This window comes from Somniosus microcephalus, unplaced genomic scaffold (assembly GCF_052327205.1).
Source record: "Somniosus microcephalus isolate GS21.2 unplaced genomic scaffold, FLI_Smic_1.0 unresolved_chr1, whole genome shotgun sequence".
Lineage (NCBI taxonomy): Eukaryota > Metazoa > Chordata > Chondrichthyes > Squaliformes > Somniosidae > Somniosus > Somniosus microcephalus.
Genome location: NW_028225179.1, coordinates 39,866,349 through 39,881,757, shown reverse-complemented (window position 1 = coordinate 39,881,757; position 15,409 = coordinate 39,866,349). Strand labels below are relative to the sequence as shown.

The 15,409-nt window shown below is 44.8% G+C and overlaps 9 non-coding genes across 9 annotated transcripts; 4 read left to right on the top strand and 5 right to left on the bottom strand.

Moving 5' to 3' along the window:
- Window positions 1–664: 664 nt before the first annotated feature.
- On the bottom strand, window positions 665–738 carry trnat-agu (transfer RNA threonine (anticodon AGU)). Its single transcript has one exon. It is a non-coding gene; the product is annotated as a tRNA-Thr (tRNA).
- A 1,948-nt stretch (window positions 739–2,686) lies between these two features.
- On the top strand, window positions 2,687–2,768 carry trnas-uga (transfer RNA serine (anticodon UGA)). The gene has a single exon. It is a non-coding gene; the product is annotated as a tRNA-Ser (tRNA).
- A 1,206-nt stretch (window positions 2,769–3,974) lies between these two features.
- On the bottom strand, window positions 3,975–4,048 carry trnat-agu (transfer RNA threonine (anticodon AGU)). The gene has a single exon. It is a non-coding gene; the product is annotated as a tRNA-Thr (tRNA).
- A 1,960-nt stretch (window positions 4,049–6,008) lies between these two features.
- Window positions 6,009–6,090, top strand: trnas-uga (transfer RNA serine (anticodon UGA)). Its single transcript has one exon. It is a non-coding gene; the product is annotated as a tRNA-Ser (tRNA).
- Window positions 6,091–7,296: 1,206 nt separating this feature from the next.
- On the bottom strand, window positions 7,297–7,370 carry trnat-agu (transfer RNA threonine (anticodon AGU)). The gene has a single exon. It is a non-coding gene; the product is annotated as a tRNA-Thr (tRNA).
- A 1,960-nt stretch (window positions 7,371–9,330) lies between these two features.
- On the top strand, window positions 9,331–9,412 carry trnas-uga (transfer RNA serine (anticodon UGA)). The gene has a single exon. It is a non-coding gene; the product is annotated as a tRNA-Ser (tRNA).
- Window positions 9,413–10,618: 1,206 nt separating this feature from the next.
- On the bottom strand, window positions 10,619–10,692 carry trnat-agu (transfer RNA threonine (anticodon AGU)). The gene has a single exon. It is a non-coding gene; the product is annotated as a tRNA-Thr (tRNA).
- A 1,960-nt stretch (window positions 10,693–12,652) lies between these two features.
- Window positions 12,653–12,734, top strand: trnas-uga (transfer RNA serine (anticodon UGA)). Its single transcript has one exon. It is a non-coding gene; the product is annotated as a tRNA-Ser (tRNA).
- Window positions 12,735–13,940: 1,206 nt separating this feature from the next.
- trnat-agu (transfer RNA threonine (anticodon AGU)) lies at window positions 13,941–14,014 on the bottom strand. The gene has a single exon. It is a non-coding gene; the product is annotated as a tRNA-Thr (tRNA).
- Between the last annotated feature and the right edge of the window lie 1,395 nt (window positions 14,015–15,409).

The following is a 15,409-nucleotide window of genomic DNA, read 5'->3' as shown; positions in this document are numbered from 1 at the left end:
TTGTATTATTATGTCAATAAAACGATTTGTTTGAAAAGATTGAAGCTTCATTTCCCAAGGAATTTTCTGAATCGGGCTGCATTGGTTCCGAAGGCCGGCTCTGCTTTCGCAGAGCTTGACTGTCGGGAGGTCTCGCAGGTCTAAATGTATCGACTGGTTTCAAAGCACCAACTCAGATTGGGGCGTATGGGACATGTGGCCCAGGAAGAGTGGTGGTAGCAGAGCACACTTAGCAGTTTAAGTGGCTGAAAGTGAATGTTAGATTAAGGAAATACCGCAGGAAAATTATAATGAAATTGAAGGGGGAAAGTAAAGGAGAGCTATTGATTGTGGAAGGAAGAAAAGTCTGCGTTATGTTTCGGTTTGGAGCCGAAGTTGCTGCGGCCAGAATGCAGATTATTAATCACTATACGAGCACGGCACCACACATCAACAACTGGAGCTCTGCAAAGTATCGCATGGCACTGCTTAGGAAACATGGATTTTTGATGAAGAGTCCAAAATCAGCACCGCCAGAAATACAGAAGCGGTGAAATTCAACGGAGGCCTCGCAGCCACTGGAGCCTTCATCCAGAATGGGAACTGGTGCAGGCACAGTTACATTTAAAAGAATTGTAGCCTTTTCACACGAGAAGAAACTCACCCCTGGAGATTCTATAAAAATAGGCCCCGCTGGGAATCGAACCCAGGATCTCCTGTTTACTAGACAGACGCTTTGACCAGCTAAGCCACGGGACCGAATGCTGGCGCAATTTCTCGCCCACACTCACTGATGTCTATCAGCTTCCGGTCACTGTCTTCTGGACTCTCAGGCCGTTTCTTATTTCTCCAGCTCTCTTGTCCATTCCGCCATATGTCCCATTGCTCTCTGTATCTCCCGCTTAATTTATCTCAGTGTCAATCTGTGAGGTGATTCTGAATGATTACCCTATGTTTGTGTCTTATCTATATTTTTAAATCGGTACTTCTGTCTGTCATTCTGTCTGTCATTCTGTCATCGCCTGTGCGTCTGTCGGGCTATGCGTTCGAAAGTTACAGGGCGTACCTACGCGCGCGTTACCTCCAAAGAAAGCTTACACTTCAGAGACGGTTTTAAGCGTATTTACTTTTCAGTCGGACGAAAAGTGTTCGCGCCTTATGCAAAAAACCTTCAGCAAGAAACCTTCAAAATTAAACTCATTATCTGCTAGCATTGATTGACTGACATCAAGGTTCCACCAATCCTGTTCCGTCACGATTGACCAATCCTACAGTACGGTCCCCTGATGGTTGGCCAATCAGTGTGTGTGTGGGCGGGACTATTCGTTTTCATCTCGGGGATGTGGCAGCCATTCTTTCACTAAGCTTCCAGCTCAAATGACTTCAGCTTCCAGCAATAACGACTTTCAAAGTTAGTATCTCTTTTAAAAGTAACATAAGATTTACCAAAAACGTTTTATAAGTACTTTCACTTTCATTTTTCAACCTTTTAAAAGGTAGACATACAGGGACACAGACAGGGCCCTAAGCCTGCCACTCGATTTAAAATGTTGCCCAGCACCAGATTCACAAAGGGACACAGACAGGGCCCCAAAGCCATAAGTAGTTTCACTTTCATTTTGCAAGCTTTTAAAAGGTAGACAGACAGGGACACACACAGGGCCCTAAAGCCTGCCACTCGATTTAAAATGTTGCCCAGCACCAGATTCACAAGGGGACACAGACAGGGCCCCAAAGCCTGGCACTCGATTTAAACCGCCTGCCCCAAAACAGCCCCGGCAACGCCGGGCTCCCCAGCTAGTATGAAATAAATGGGGGGATCAGACAACTCTTCCTCTGACACTGGGGAACAAATAAGCCAACAGTTATACCACGATATTGTTTACTGTGATGCAGCAAATACAATATTCCAGCTTAAAAGTTTCAGTTTCAATTCTGTGCAAAAGAAACTGTGACTCCAACGTGTTTCCAATAGCCTGCCTTTTAATCTGACGTCACAATCGCCACCATTGCACCTCAAGGTGATTCATAACTAATAAGCAGAGAAGTCAAGCACTGAAAGGGTATTTGTAGAAAGGGTTGTGAGACTGTGGAATGCACTGGTCCAGCAAGCAGCAGATTTAAAACAAGGTTTAAAAACCGGCAGCCTGTGGGAGGAAGGGGGCAGAGAGGCAAGAGAGACACAGGAAAGATCAACTTGGAAACTATTGACCCCGAATCTACTTTAAATCCCCCCACTGTATTTAAACCCATTTAATATCAGATTCACAAATTGATGCATGTGAGCAATATAGGACATTTATCGCTGTCTCTGGTCTAAAATAACTGCTTTATTATTTGATCCCACCCGCTGCGTTTAGGCTCTACCCTGAATATTTATCTCCGACCTAGAATCAGTTTGTAATCTGGAGACAAGGTTTCTGCAGCCGGCGGGCAGGGAGCAGAGGCTGTGGCTGATCTGTGTCATGTGGGAGCAGAACACAATGTTTCTGCTGTTTATTTTCATTACCCTGCAGAATATTCCATACTGTTCTCAACATCTTACATACCGTTAAATATCGGAAGTTTTCTTTTATTGTAATGATCGCTGCGATTCTTCTGGACTTGCTGAATTTGCAGCAAATTAAATATCACGAAACCGTCATCGCCAACAATAAACAGGGTCAGCGATTTGAGAACTTAGTATCTTGGAGCTGACATTTTCGCGGCTGCGATGGCTGAGTGGTTAAGGCGTTAGACTTGAAATCCAATGGGATTTCCTCGCGCAGGTTCGAGCCCTGCTCGCAGCGGGCTATCTCATTATGATAATGAACTACTTCAAATAATTTATTTTCTTCAATCTGCTCCCTCTTGGAGGATTTTGGAATTTTCAATGCCGGTTTTAAGGAAACTAAAGGATTGCCGAGACAACTGGATCACTTACTTCAAGAAGGTTTGCTGACCGAATTCCAAAAGTTATCTGCAGATTGTCTGGAAGCTCCAGATAAGGAGGCCTCGACAGTCTCTGAGGTACCTTCCCATACACTCGCTGCTGTCCGGTAGCATCAGTCTGTGTAACCGTGGGAGAGAGAGAATGGAAAGTCACTGGAAGGCTTGTTTCTGTCAGCAGCAATGGTACAAGAGCAGCCATTCTAAAGTGAAAAGCAGAACACATTCCAGGAGACAGTCCAGGAGACAAACAAACGGAGTGGAGATCTGGAAGACTGATCAGAAAAAAATCAAGGAGGACACCAACTCATAATTCATCTCTCCCTCTCCCGAAGCAGAAGAATTGAACATTCTGAGTTTTGAGTTGCACCACTGAGGTTGTACAAGTCTCTCTCTGTAAAACTTGTATTATTATGTCAATAAAACGATTTGTTTGAAAAGTTTGAAGCTTCATTTCCCAAGGAATTTTCTGAATCGGGCTGCATTGGTTCCGAAGGCCGGCTCTGCTTTCGCAGAGCTTGACTGTCGGGAGGTCTCGCAGGTCTAAATGTATCGACTGGTTTCAAAGCACCAACTCAGATTGGGGCGTATGGGACATGTGGCCCAGGAAGAGTGGTGGTAGCAGAGCACACTTAGCAGTTTAAGTGGCTGAAAGTGAATGTTAGATTAAGGAAATACCGCAGGAAAATTATAATGAAATTGAAGGGGGAAAGTAAAGGAGAGCTATTGATTGTGGAAGGAAGAAAAGTCTGCGTTATGTTTCGGTTTGGAGCCGAAGTTGCTGCGGCCAGAATGCAGATTATTAATCACTATACGAGCACGGCACCACACATCAACAACTGGAGCTCTGCAAAGTATCGCATGGCACTGCTTAGGAAACATGGATTTTTGATGAAGAGTCCAAAATCAGCACCGCCAGAAATACAGAAGCGGTGAAATTCAACGGAGGCCTCGCAGCCACTGGAGCCTTCATCCAGAATGGGAACTGGTGCAGGCACAGTTACATTTAAAAGAATTGTAGCCTTTTCACACGAGAAGAAACTCACCCCTGGAGATTCTATAAAAATAGGCCCCGCTGGGAATCGAACCCAGGATCTCCTGTTTACTAGACAGACGCTTTGACCAGCTAAGCCACGGGACCGAATGCTGGCGCAATTTCTCGCCCCCACTCACTGATGTCTATCAGCTTCCGGTCACTGTCTTCTGGACTCTCAGGCCGTTTCTTATTTCTCCAGCTCTCTTGTCCATTCCGCCATATGTCCCATTGCTCTCTGTATCTCCCGCTTAATTTATCTCAGTGTCAATCTGTGAGGTGATTCTGAATGATTACCCTATGTTTGTGTCTTATCTATATATTTGAATCGGTACATCTGTCTGTCATTCTGTCTGTCATTCTGTCTGTCATTCTGTCATCGCCTGTGCGTCTGTCGGGCTATGCGCTCGAAAGTTACAGGGCGTACCTACGCGCGCGTTACCTCCAAAGAAAGCTTACGCTTCAGAGACGGTTTTAAGCATATTTACTTTTCAGTCGGACGAAAAGTGTTCGCGCCTTATGCAAAAAACCTTCAGCAAAAAACCTTCAAAATTAAACTCATTATCTGCTAGCATTGATTGACTGACATCAAGGTTCCACCAATCCTGTTCCGTCACGATTGACCAATCCTACAGTACGGTCCCCTGATGGTTGGCCAATCGGTGTGTGTGAGGGCGGGACTATTCGTTTTCATCTCGGGGATGTGGCAGCCATTCTTTCACTAAGCTTCCAGCTCAAATGACTTCAGCTTCCAGCTATAACGACTTTCAAAGTTAGTATCTCTTTTAAAAGTAACATAAGATTTACCAAAAACGTTTTATAAGTACTTTCACTTTCATTTTTCAACCTTTTAAAAGGGAGACATACAGGGACACAGACAGGGCCCTAAGCTTTCCACTCGATTTAAAATGTTGCCCAGCACCAGATTCACAAAGGGACACAGACAGGGCCCCAAAGCCATAAGTAGTTTCACTTTCATTTTGCAAGCTTTTAAAAGGTAGACAGACAGGGACACACACAGGGCCCTAAAGCCTGCCACTCGATTTAAAATGTTGCCCAGCACCAGATTCACAAAGGGACACAGACAGGGCCCCAAAGCCTGGCACTCGATTTAAACCGCCTGCCCCAAAACAGCCCCGGCAACGCCGGGCTCCCCAGCTAGTATGAAATAAATGGGGGGATCAGACAACTCTTCCTCTGACACTGGGGAACAAATAAGCCAACAGTTATACCACGATATTGTTTACTGTGATGCAGCAAATACAATATTCCAGCTTAAAAGTTTCAGTTTCAATTCTGTGCAAAAGAAACTGTGACTCCAACGTGTTTCCAATAGCCTGCCTTTTAATCTGACGTCACAATCGCCACCATTGCACCTCAAGGTGATTCATAACTAATAAGCAGAGAAGTCAAGCACTGAAAGGGTATTTGTAGAAAGGGTTGTGAGACTGTGGAATGCACTGGTCCAGCAAGCAGCAGATTTAAAACAAGCTTTAAAAACCGGCAGCCTGTGGGAGGAAGGGGGCAGAGAGGTAAGAGAGACACAGGAAAGATCAACTTGGAAACTATTGACCCCGAATCTACTTTAAATCCCCCCACTGTATTTAAACCCATTTAATGTCAGATTCACAAATTGATGCATGTGAGCAATATAGGACATTTATCGCTGTCTCTGGTCTAAAATAACTGCTTTATTATTTGATCCCACCCGCTGCGTTTAGGCTCTACCCTGAATATTTATCTCCGACCTAGAATCAGTTTGTAATCTGGAGACAAGGTTTCTGCAGCCGGCGGGCAGGGAGCAGAGGCTGTGGCTGATCTGTGTCATGTGGGAGCAGAACACAATGTTTCTGCTGTTTATTTTCATTACCCTGCAGAATATTCCATACTGTTCTCAACATCTTACATACCGTTAAATATCGGAAGTTTTCTTTCATTGTAATGATCGCTGCGATTCTTCTGGACTTGCTGAATTTGCAGCAAATTAAATATCACGAAACCGTCATCGCCAACAATAAACAGGGTCAGCGATTTGAGAACTTAGTATCTTGGAGCCGACATTTTCGTGGCTGCGATGGCCGAGTGGTTAAGGCGTTGGACTTGAAATCCAATGGGGTTTCCCCGCGCAGGTTCGAGCCCTGCTCGCAGCGGGCTATCTCATTATGATAATTAACTACTTCAAATAATTTATTTTCTTCAATCTGCTCCCTCTTGGAGGATTTTGGAATTTTCAATGCCGGTTTTAAGGAAACTAAAGGATTGCCGAGACAACTGGATCATTTACTTCAAGAAGGTTTGCTGACCGAATTCCAAAAGTTATCTGCAGATTGTCTGGAAGCTCCAGATAAGGAGGCCTCGACAGTCTCTGAGGTACCTTCCCATACACTCGCTGCTGTCCGGTAGCATCAGTCTGTGTAACCGTGGGAGAGAGAGAATGGAAAGTCACTGGAAGGCTTGTTTCTGTCAGCAGCAATGGTACAAGAGCAGCCATTCTAAAGTGAAAAGCAGAACACATTCCAGGAGACAGTCCAGGAGACAGACAAACGGAGTGGAGATCTGGAAGACAGATCAGAAAAAAAACAAGGAGGACACCAACTCATAATTCATCTCTCCCTCTCCCGAAGCAGAACAATTGAACATTCTGAGTTTTGAGTTGCACCACTGAGGTTGTACAAGTCTCTCTCTGTAAAACTTGTATTATTATGTCAATAAAACGATTTGTTTGAAAAGTTTGAAGCTTCATTTCCCAAGGAATTTTCTGAATCGGGCTGCATTGGTTCCGAAGGCCGGCTCTGCTTTCGCAGAGCTTGACTGTCGGGAGGTCTCGCAGGTCTAAATGTATCGACTGGTTTCAAAGCACCAACTCAGATTGGGGCGTATGGGACATGTGGCCCAGGAAGAGTGGTGGTAGCAGAGCACACTTAGCAGTTTAAGTGGCTGAAAGTGAATGTTAGATTAAGGAAATACCGCAGGAAAATTATAATGAAATTGAAGGGGGAAAGTAAAGGAGAGCTATTGATTGTGGAAGGAAGAAAATTCTGCGTTATGTTTCGGTTTGGAGCCGAAGTTGCTGCGGCCAGAATGCAGATTATTAATCACTATACGAGCACGGCACCACACATCAACAACTGGAGCTCTGCAAAGTATCGCATGGCACTGCTTAGGAAACATGGATTTTTGATGAAGAGTCCAAAATCAGCACCGCCAGAAATACAGAAGCGGTGAATTTCAACGGAGGCCTCGCAGCCACTGGAGCCTTCATCCAGAATGGGAACTGGTGCAGGCACAGTTACATTTAAAAGAATTGTAGCCTTTTCACACGAGAAGAAAATCACCCCTGGAAATTCTATAAAAATAGGCCCCGCTGGGAATCGAACCCAGGATCTGCTGTTTACTAGACAGACGCTTTGACCAGCTAAGCCACGGGACCGAATGCTGGCGCAATTTCTCGCCCCCACTCACTGATGTCTATCAGCTTCCGGTCACTGTCTTCTGGACTCTCAGGCCGTTTCTTATTTCTCCAGCTCTCTTGTCCATTCCGCCATATGTCCCATTGCTCTCTGTATCTCCCACTTAATTTATCTCAGTGTCAATCTGTGAGGTGATTCTGAATGATTACCCTATGTTTGTGTCTTATCTATATATTTGAATCGGTACATCTGTCTGTCATTCTGTCTGTCATTCTGTCTGTCATTCTGTCATCGCCTGTGCGTCTGTCGGGCTATGCGCTCGAAAGTTACAGGGCGTACCTACGCGCGCGTTACCTCCAAAGAAAGCTTACGCTTCAGAGACGGTTTTAAGCATATTTACTTTTCAGTCGGACGAAAAGTGTTCGCGCCTTATGCAAAAAACCTTCAGCAAAAAACCTTCAAAATTAAACTCATTATCTGCTAGCATTGATTGACTGACATCAAGGTTCCACCAATCCTGTTCCGTCACGATTGACCAATCCTACAGTACGGTCCCCTGATGGTTGGCCAATCGGTGTGTGTGAGGGCGGGACTATTCGTTTTCATCTCGGGGATGTGGCAGCCATTCTTTCACTAAGCTTCCAGCTCAAATGACTTCAGCTTCCAGCTATAACGACTTTCAAAGTTAGTATCTCTTTTAAAAGTAACATAAGATTTACCAAAAACGTTTTATAAGTACTTTCACTTTCATTTTTCAACCTTTTAAAAGGGAGACATACAGGGACACAGACAGGGCCCTAAGCTTTCCACTCGATTTAAAATGTTGCCCAGCACCAGATTCACAAAGGGACACAGACAGGGCCCCAAAGCCATAAGTAGTTTCACTTTCATTTTGCAAGCTTTTAAAAGGTAGACAGACAGGGACACACACAGGGCCCTAAAGCCTGCCACTCGATTTAAAATGTTGCCCAGCACCAGATTCACAAAGGGACACAGACAGGGCCCCAAAGCCTGGCACTCGATTTAAACCGCCTGCCCCAAAACAGCCCCGGCAACGCCGGGCTCCCCAGCTAGTATGAAATAAATGGGGGGATCAGACAACTCTTCCTCTGACACTGGGGAACAAATAAGCCAACAGTTATACCACGATATTGTTTACTGTGATGCAGCAAATACAATATTCCAGCTTAAAAGTTTCAGTTTCAATTCTGTGCAAAAGAAACTGTGACTCCAACGTGTTTCCAATAGCCTGCCTTTTAATCTGACGTCACAATCGCCACCATTGCACCTCAAGGTGATTCATAACTAATAAGCAGAGAAGTCAAGCACTGAAAGGGTATTTGTAGAAAGGGTTGTGAGACTGTGGAATGCACTGGTCCAGCAAGCAGCAGATTTAAAACAAGCTTTAAAAACCGGCAGCCTGTGGGAGGAAGGGGGCAGAGAGGTAAGAGAGACACAGGAAAGATCAACTTGGAAACTATTGACCCCGAATCTACTTTAAATCCCCCCACTGTATTTAAACCCATTTAATGTCAGATTCACAAATTGATGCATGTGAGCAATATAGGACATTTATCGCTGTCTCTGGTCTAAAATAACTGCTTTATTATTTGATCCCACCCGCTGCGTTTAGGCTCTACCCTGAATATTTATCTCCGACCTAGAATCAGTTTGTAATCTGGAGACAAGGTTTCTGCAGCCGGCGGGCAGGGAGCAGAGGCTGTGGCTGATCTGTGTCATGTGGGAGCAGAACACAATGTTTCTGCTGTTTATTTTCATTACCCTGCAGAATATTCCATACTGTTCTCAACATCTTACATACCGTTAAATATCGGAAGTTTTCTTTCATTGTAATGATCGCTGCGATTCTTCTGGACTTGCTGAATTTGCAGCAAATTAAATATCACGAAACCGTCATCGCCAACAATAAACAGGGTCAGCGATTTGAGAACTTAGTATCTTGGAGCCGACATTTTCGTGGCTGCGATGGCCGAGTGGTTAAGGCGTTGGACTTGAAATCCAATGGGGTTTCCCCGCGCAGGTTCGAGCCCTGCTCGCAGCGGGCTATCTCATTATGATAATTAACTACTTCAAATAATTTATTTTCTTCAATCTGCTCCCTCTTGGAGGATTTTGGAATTTTCAATGCCGGTTTTAAGGAAACTAAAGGATTGCCGAGACAACTGGATCATTTACTTCAAGAAGGTTTGCTGACCGAATTCCAAAAGTTATCTGCAGATTGTCTGGAAGCTCCAGATAAGGAGGCCTCGACAGTCTCTGAGGTACCTTCCCATACACTCGCTGCTGTCCGGTAGCATCAGTCTGTGTAACCGTGGGAGAGAGAGAATGGAAAGTCACTGGAAGGCTTGTTTCTGTCAGCAGCAATGGTACAAGAGCAGCCATTCTAAAGTGAAAAGCAGAACACATTCCAGGAGACAGTCCAGGAGACAGACAAACGGAGTGGAGATCTGGAAGACAGATCAGAAAAAAAACAAGGAGGACACCAACTCATAATTCATCTCTCCCTCTCCCGAAGCAGAACAATTGAACATTCTGAGTTTTGAGTTGCACCACTGAGGTTGTACAAGTCTCTCTCTGTAAAACTTGTATTATTATGTCAATAAAACGATTTGTTTGAAAAGTTTGAAGCTTCATTTCCCAAGGAATTTTCTGAATCGGGCTGCATTGGTTCCGAAGGCCGGCTCTGCTTTCGCAGAGCTTGACTGTCGGGAGGTCTCGCAGGTCTAAATGTATCGACTGGTTTCAAAGCACCAACTCAGATTGGGGCGTATGGGACATGTGGCCCAGGAAGAGTGGTGGTAGCAGAGCACACTTAGCAGTTTAAGTGGCTGAAAGTGAATGTTAGATTAAGGAAATACCGCAGGAAAATTATAATGAAATTGAAGGGGGAAAGTAAAGGAGAGCTATTGATTGTGGAAGGAAGAAAATTCTGCGTTATGTTTCGGTTTGGAGCCGAAGTTGCTGCGGCCAGAATGCAGATTATTAATCACTATACGAGCACGGCACCACACATCAACAACTGGAGCTCTGCAAAGTATCGCATGGCACTGCTTAGGAAACATGGATTTTTGATGAAGAGTCCAAAATCAGCACCGCCAGAAATACAGAAGCGGTGAATTTCAACGGAGGCCTCGCAGCCACTGGAGCCTTCATCCAGAATGGGAACTGGTGCAGGCACAGTTACATTTAAAAGAATTGTAGCCTTTTCACACGAGAAGAAAATCACCCCTGGAAATTCTATAAAAATAGGCCCCGCTGGGAATCGAACCCAGGATCTGCTGTTTACTAGACAGACGCTTTGACCAGCTAAGCCACGGGACCGAATGCTGGCGCAATTTCTCGCCCCCACTCACTGATGTCTATCAGCTTCCGGTCACTGTCTTCTGGACTCTCAGGCCGTTTCTTATTTCTCCAGCTCTCTTGTCCATTCCGCCATATGTCCCATTGCTCTCTGTATCTCCCACTTAATTTATCTCAGTGTCAATCTGTGAGGTGATTCTGAATGATTACCCTATGTTTGTGTCTTATCTATATATATAAATCGGTACTTCTGTCTGTCATTCTGTCTGTCATTCTGTCTGTCATTCTGTCATCGCCTGTGCGTCTGTCGGGCTATGCGCTCGAAAGTTACAGGGCGTACCTACGCGCGCGTTACCTCCAAAGAAAGCTTACGCTTCAGAGACGGTTTTAAGCGTATTTACTTTTCAGTCGGACGAAAAGTGTTCGCGCCTTATGCAAAAAACCTTCAGCAAAAAACCTTCAAAATTAAACTCATTATCTGCTAGCATTGATTGACTGACATCAAGGTTCCACCAATCCTGTTCCGTCACGATTGACCAATCCTACAGTACGGTCCCCTGATGGTTAGCCAATCGGTGTGTGTGTGGGCGGGACTATTCGTTTTCATCTCGGGGATGTGGCAGCCATTCTTTCACTAAGCTTCCAGCTCAAATGACTTCAGCTTCCAGCTATAACGACTTTCAAAGTTAGTATCTCTTTTAAAAGTAACATAAGATTTACCAAAAACGTTTTATAAGTACTTTCACTTTCATTTTTCAACCTTTTAAAAGGTAGACATACAGGGACACAGACAGGGCCCTAAGCCTGCCACTCGATTTAAAATGTTGCCCAGCACCAGATTCACAAAGGGACACAGACAGGGCCCCAAAGCCATAAGTAGTTTCACTTTCATTTTGCAAGCTTTTAAAAGGTAGACAGACAGGGACACACACAGGGCCCTAAAGCCTGCCACTCGATTTAAAATGTTGCCCAGCACCAGATTCACAAAGGGACACAGACAGGGCCCCAAAGCCTGGCACTCGATCTAAACCGCCTGGCCCAAAACAGCCCCAGCAACGCCGGGCTCCCCAGCTAGTATGAAATAAATGGGGGGATCAGACAACTCTTCCTCTGACACTGGGGAACAAATAAGCCAACAGTTATACCACGATATTGTTTACTGTGATGCAGCAAATACAATATTCCAGCTTAAAAGTTTCAGTTTCAATTCTGTGCAAAAGAAACTGTGACTCCAACGTGTTTCCAATAGCCTGCCTTTTAATCTGACGTCACAATCGCCACCATTGCACCTCAAGGTGATTCATAACTAATGAGCAGAGAAGTCAAGCACTGAAAGGGTATTTGTAGAAAGGGTTGTGAGACTGTGGAATGCGCTGGTCCAGCAAGCAGCAGATTTAAAACAAGGTTTAAAAACCGGCAGCCTGTGGGAGGAAGGGGGCAGAGAGGCAAGAGAGACACAGGAAAGATCAACTTGGAAACTATTGACCCCGAACCTACTTTAAATCCCCCCACTGTATTTAAACCCATTTAATGTCAGATTCACAAATTGATGCATGTGAGCAATATAGGACATTTATCGCTGTCTCTGGTCTAAAATAACTGCTTTATTATTTGATCCCACCCGCTGCGTTTAGGCTCTACCCTGAATATTTATCTCCGACCTAGAATCAGTTTGTAATCTGGAGACAAGGTTTCTGCAGCCGGCGGACAGGGAGCAGAGGCTGTGGCTGATCTGTGTCATGTGGGAGCAGAACACAATGTTTCTGCTGTTTATTTTCATTACCCTGCAGAATATTCCATACTGTTCTCAACATCTTACATACCGTTAAATATCGGAAGTTTTCTTTTATTGTAATGATCGCTGCGATTCTTCTGGACTTGCTGAATTTGCAGCAAATTAAATATCACGAAACCGTCATCGCCAACAATAAACAGGGTCAGCGATTTGAGAACTTACTATCTTGGAGCCGACATTTTCGCGGCTGCGATGGCCGAGTGGTTAAGGCTTTGGACTTGAAATCCAATGGGGTTTCACCGCGCAGGTTCGAGCCCTGCTCGCAGCGGGCTATCTCATTATGATAATTAATTACTTCAAATAATTTATTTTCTTCAATCTGCTCCCTCTTGGAGGATTTTGGAATTTTCAATGCCGGTTTTAAGGAAACTAAAGGATTGCCGAGACAACTGGATCACTTACTTCAAGAAGGTTTGCTCACCGAATTCCAAAAGTTATCTGCAGATTGTCTGGAAGCTCCAGATAAGGAGGCCTCGACAGTCTCTGAGGTACCTTCCCATACACTCGCTGCTGTCCGGTAGCATCAGTCTGTGTAACCGTGGGAGAGAGAGAATGGAAAGTCACTGGAAGGCTTGTTTCTGTCAGCAGCAATGGTACAAGAGCAGCCATTCTAAAGTGAAAAGCAGAACACATTCCAGGAGACAGTCCAGGAGGCAGACAAACGGAGTGGAGATCTGGAAGACTGACCAGAAAAAAAACAAGGAGGACACCAACTCATAATTCATCTCTCCCTCTCCCGAAGCAGAAGAATTGAACATTCTGAGTTTTGAGTTGCACCACTGAGGTTGTACAAGTCTCTCTCTGTAAAACTTGTATTATTATGTCAATAAAACGATTTGTTTGAAAAGTTTGAAGCTTCATTTCCCAAGGAATTTTCTGAATCGGGCTGCATTGGTTCCGAAGGCCGGCTCTGCTTTCGCAGAGCTTGACTGTCGGGAGGTCTCGCAGGTCTAAATGTATCGACTGGTTTCAAAGCACCAACTCAGATTGGGGCGTATGGGACATGTGGCCCAGGAAGAGTGGTGGTAGCAGAGCACACTTAGCAGTTTAAGTGGCTGAAAGTGAATGTTAGATTAAGGAAATACCGCAGGAAAATTATAATGAAATTGAAGGGGGAAAGTAAAGGAGAGCTATTGATTGTGGAAGGAAGAAAAGTCTGCGTTATGTTTCGGTTTGGAGCCGAAGTTGCTGCGGCCAGAATGCAGATTATTAATCACTATACGAGCACGGCACCACACATCAACAACTGGAGCTCTGCAAAGTATCGCATGGCACTGCTTAGGAAACATGGATTTTTGATGAAGAGTCCAAAATCAGCACCGCCAGAAATACAGAAGCGGTGAAATTCAACGGAGGCCTCGCAGCCACTGGAGCCTTCATCCAGAATGGGAACTGGTGCAGGCACAGTTACATTTAAAAGAATTGTAGCCTTTTCACACGAGAAGAAACTCACCCCTGGAGATTCTATAAAAATAGGCCCCGCTGGGAATCGAACCCAGGATCTCCTGTTTACTAGACAGACGCTTTGACCAGCTAAGCCACGGGACCGAATGCTGGCGCAATTTCTCGCCCCCACTCACTGATGTCTATCAGCTTCCGGTCACTGTCTTCTGGACTCTCAGGCCGTTTCTTATTTCTCCAGCTCTCTTGTCCATTCCGCCATATGTCCCATTGCTCTCTGTATCTCCCGCTTAATTTATCTCAGTGTCAATCTGTGAGGTGATTCTGAATGATTACCCTATGTTTGTGTCTTATCTATATATTTGAATCGGTACATCTGTCTGTCATTCTGTCTGTCATTCTGTCTGTCATTCTGTCATCGCCTGTGCGTCTGTCGGGCTATGCGCTCGAAAGTTACAGGGCGTACCTACGCGCGCGTTACCTCCAAAGAAAGCTTACGCTTCAGAGACGTTTTTAAGCGTATTTACTTTTCAGTCGGACGAAAAGTGTTCGCGCCTTATGCAAAAAACCTTCAGCAAAAAACCTTCAAAATTAAACTCATTATCTGCTAGCATTGATTGACTGACATCAAGGTTCCACCAATCCTGTTCCGTCACGATTGACCAATCCTACAGTACGGTCCCCTGATGGTTGGCCAATCGGTGTGTGTGTGGGCGGGACTATTCGTTTTCATCTCGGGGATGTGGCAGCCATTCTTTCACTAAGCTTCCAGCTCAAATGACTTCAGCTTCCAGCTATAACGACTTTCAAAGTTAGTATCTCTTTTAAAAGTAACATAAGATTTACCAAAAACGTTTTATAAGTACTTTCACTTTCATTTTTCAACCTTTTAAAAGGTAGACATACAGGGACACAGACAGGGCCCTAAGCCTGCCACTCGATTAAAAATGTTGCCCAGCACCAGATTCACAATGGGACACAGACAGGGCCCCAAAGCCATAAGTAGTTTCACTTTCATTTTGCAAGCTTTTAAAAGGTAGACAGACAGGGACACACACAGGGCCCTAAAGCCTGCCACTCGATTTAAAATGTTGCCCAGCACCAGATTCACAAAGGGACACAGACAGGGCCCCAAAGCCTGGCACTCGATTTAAACCGCCTGCCCCAAAACAGCCCCGGCAACGCCGGGCTCCCCAGCTAGTATGAAATAAATGGGGGGATCAGACAACTCTTCCTCTGACACTGGGGAACAAATAAGCCAACAGTTATACCACGATATTGTTTACTGTGATGCAGCAAATACAATATTCCAGCTTAAAAGTTTCAGTTTCAATTCTGTGCAAAAGAAACTGTGACTCCAACGTGTTTCCAATAGCCTGCCTTTTAATCTGACGTCACAATCGCCACCATTGCACCTCAAGGTGATTCATAACTAATAAGCAGAGAAGTCAAGCACTGAAAGGGTATTTGTAGAAAGGGTTGTGAGACTGTGGAATGCACTGGTCCAGCAAGCAGCAGATTTAAAACAAGGTTTAAAAACCG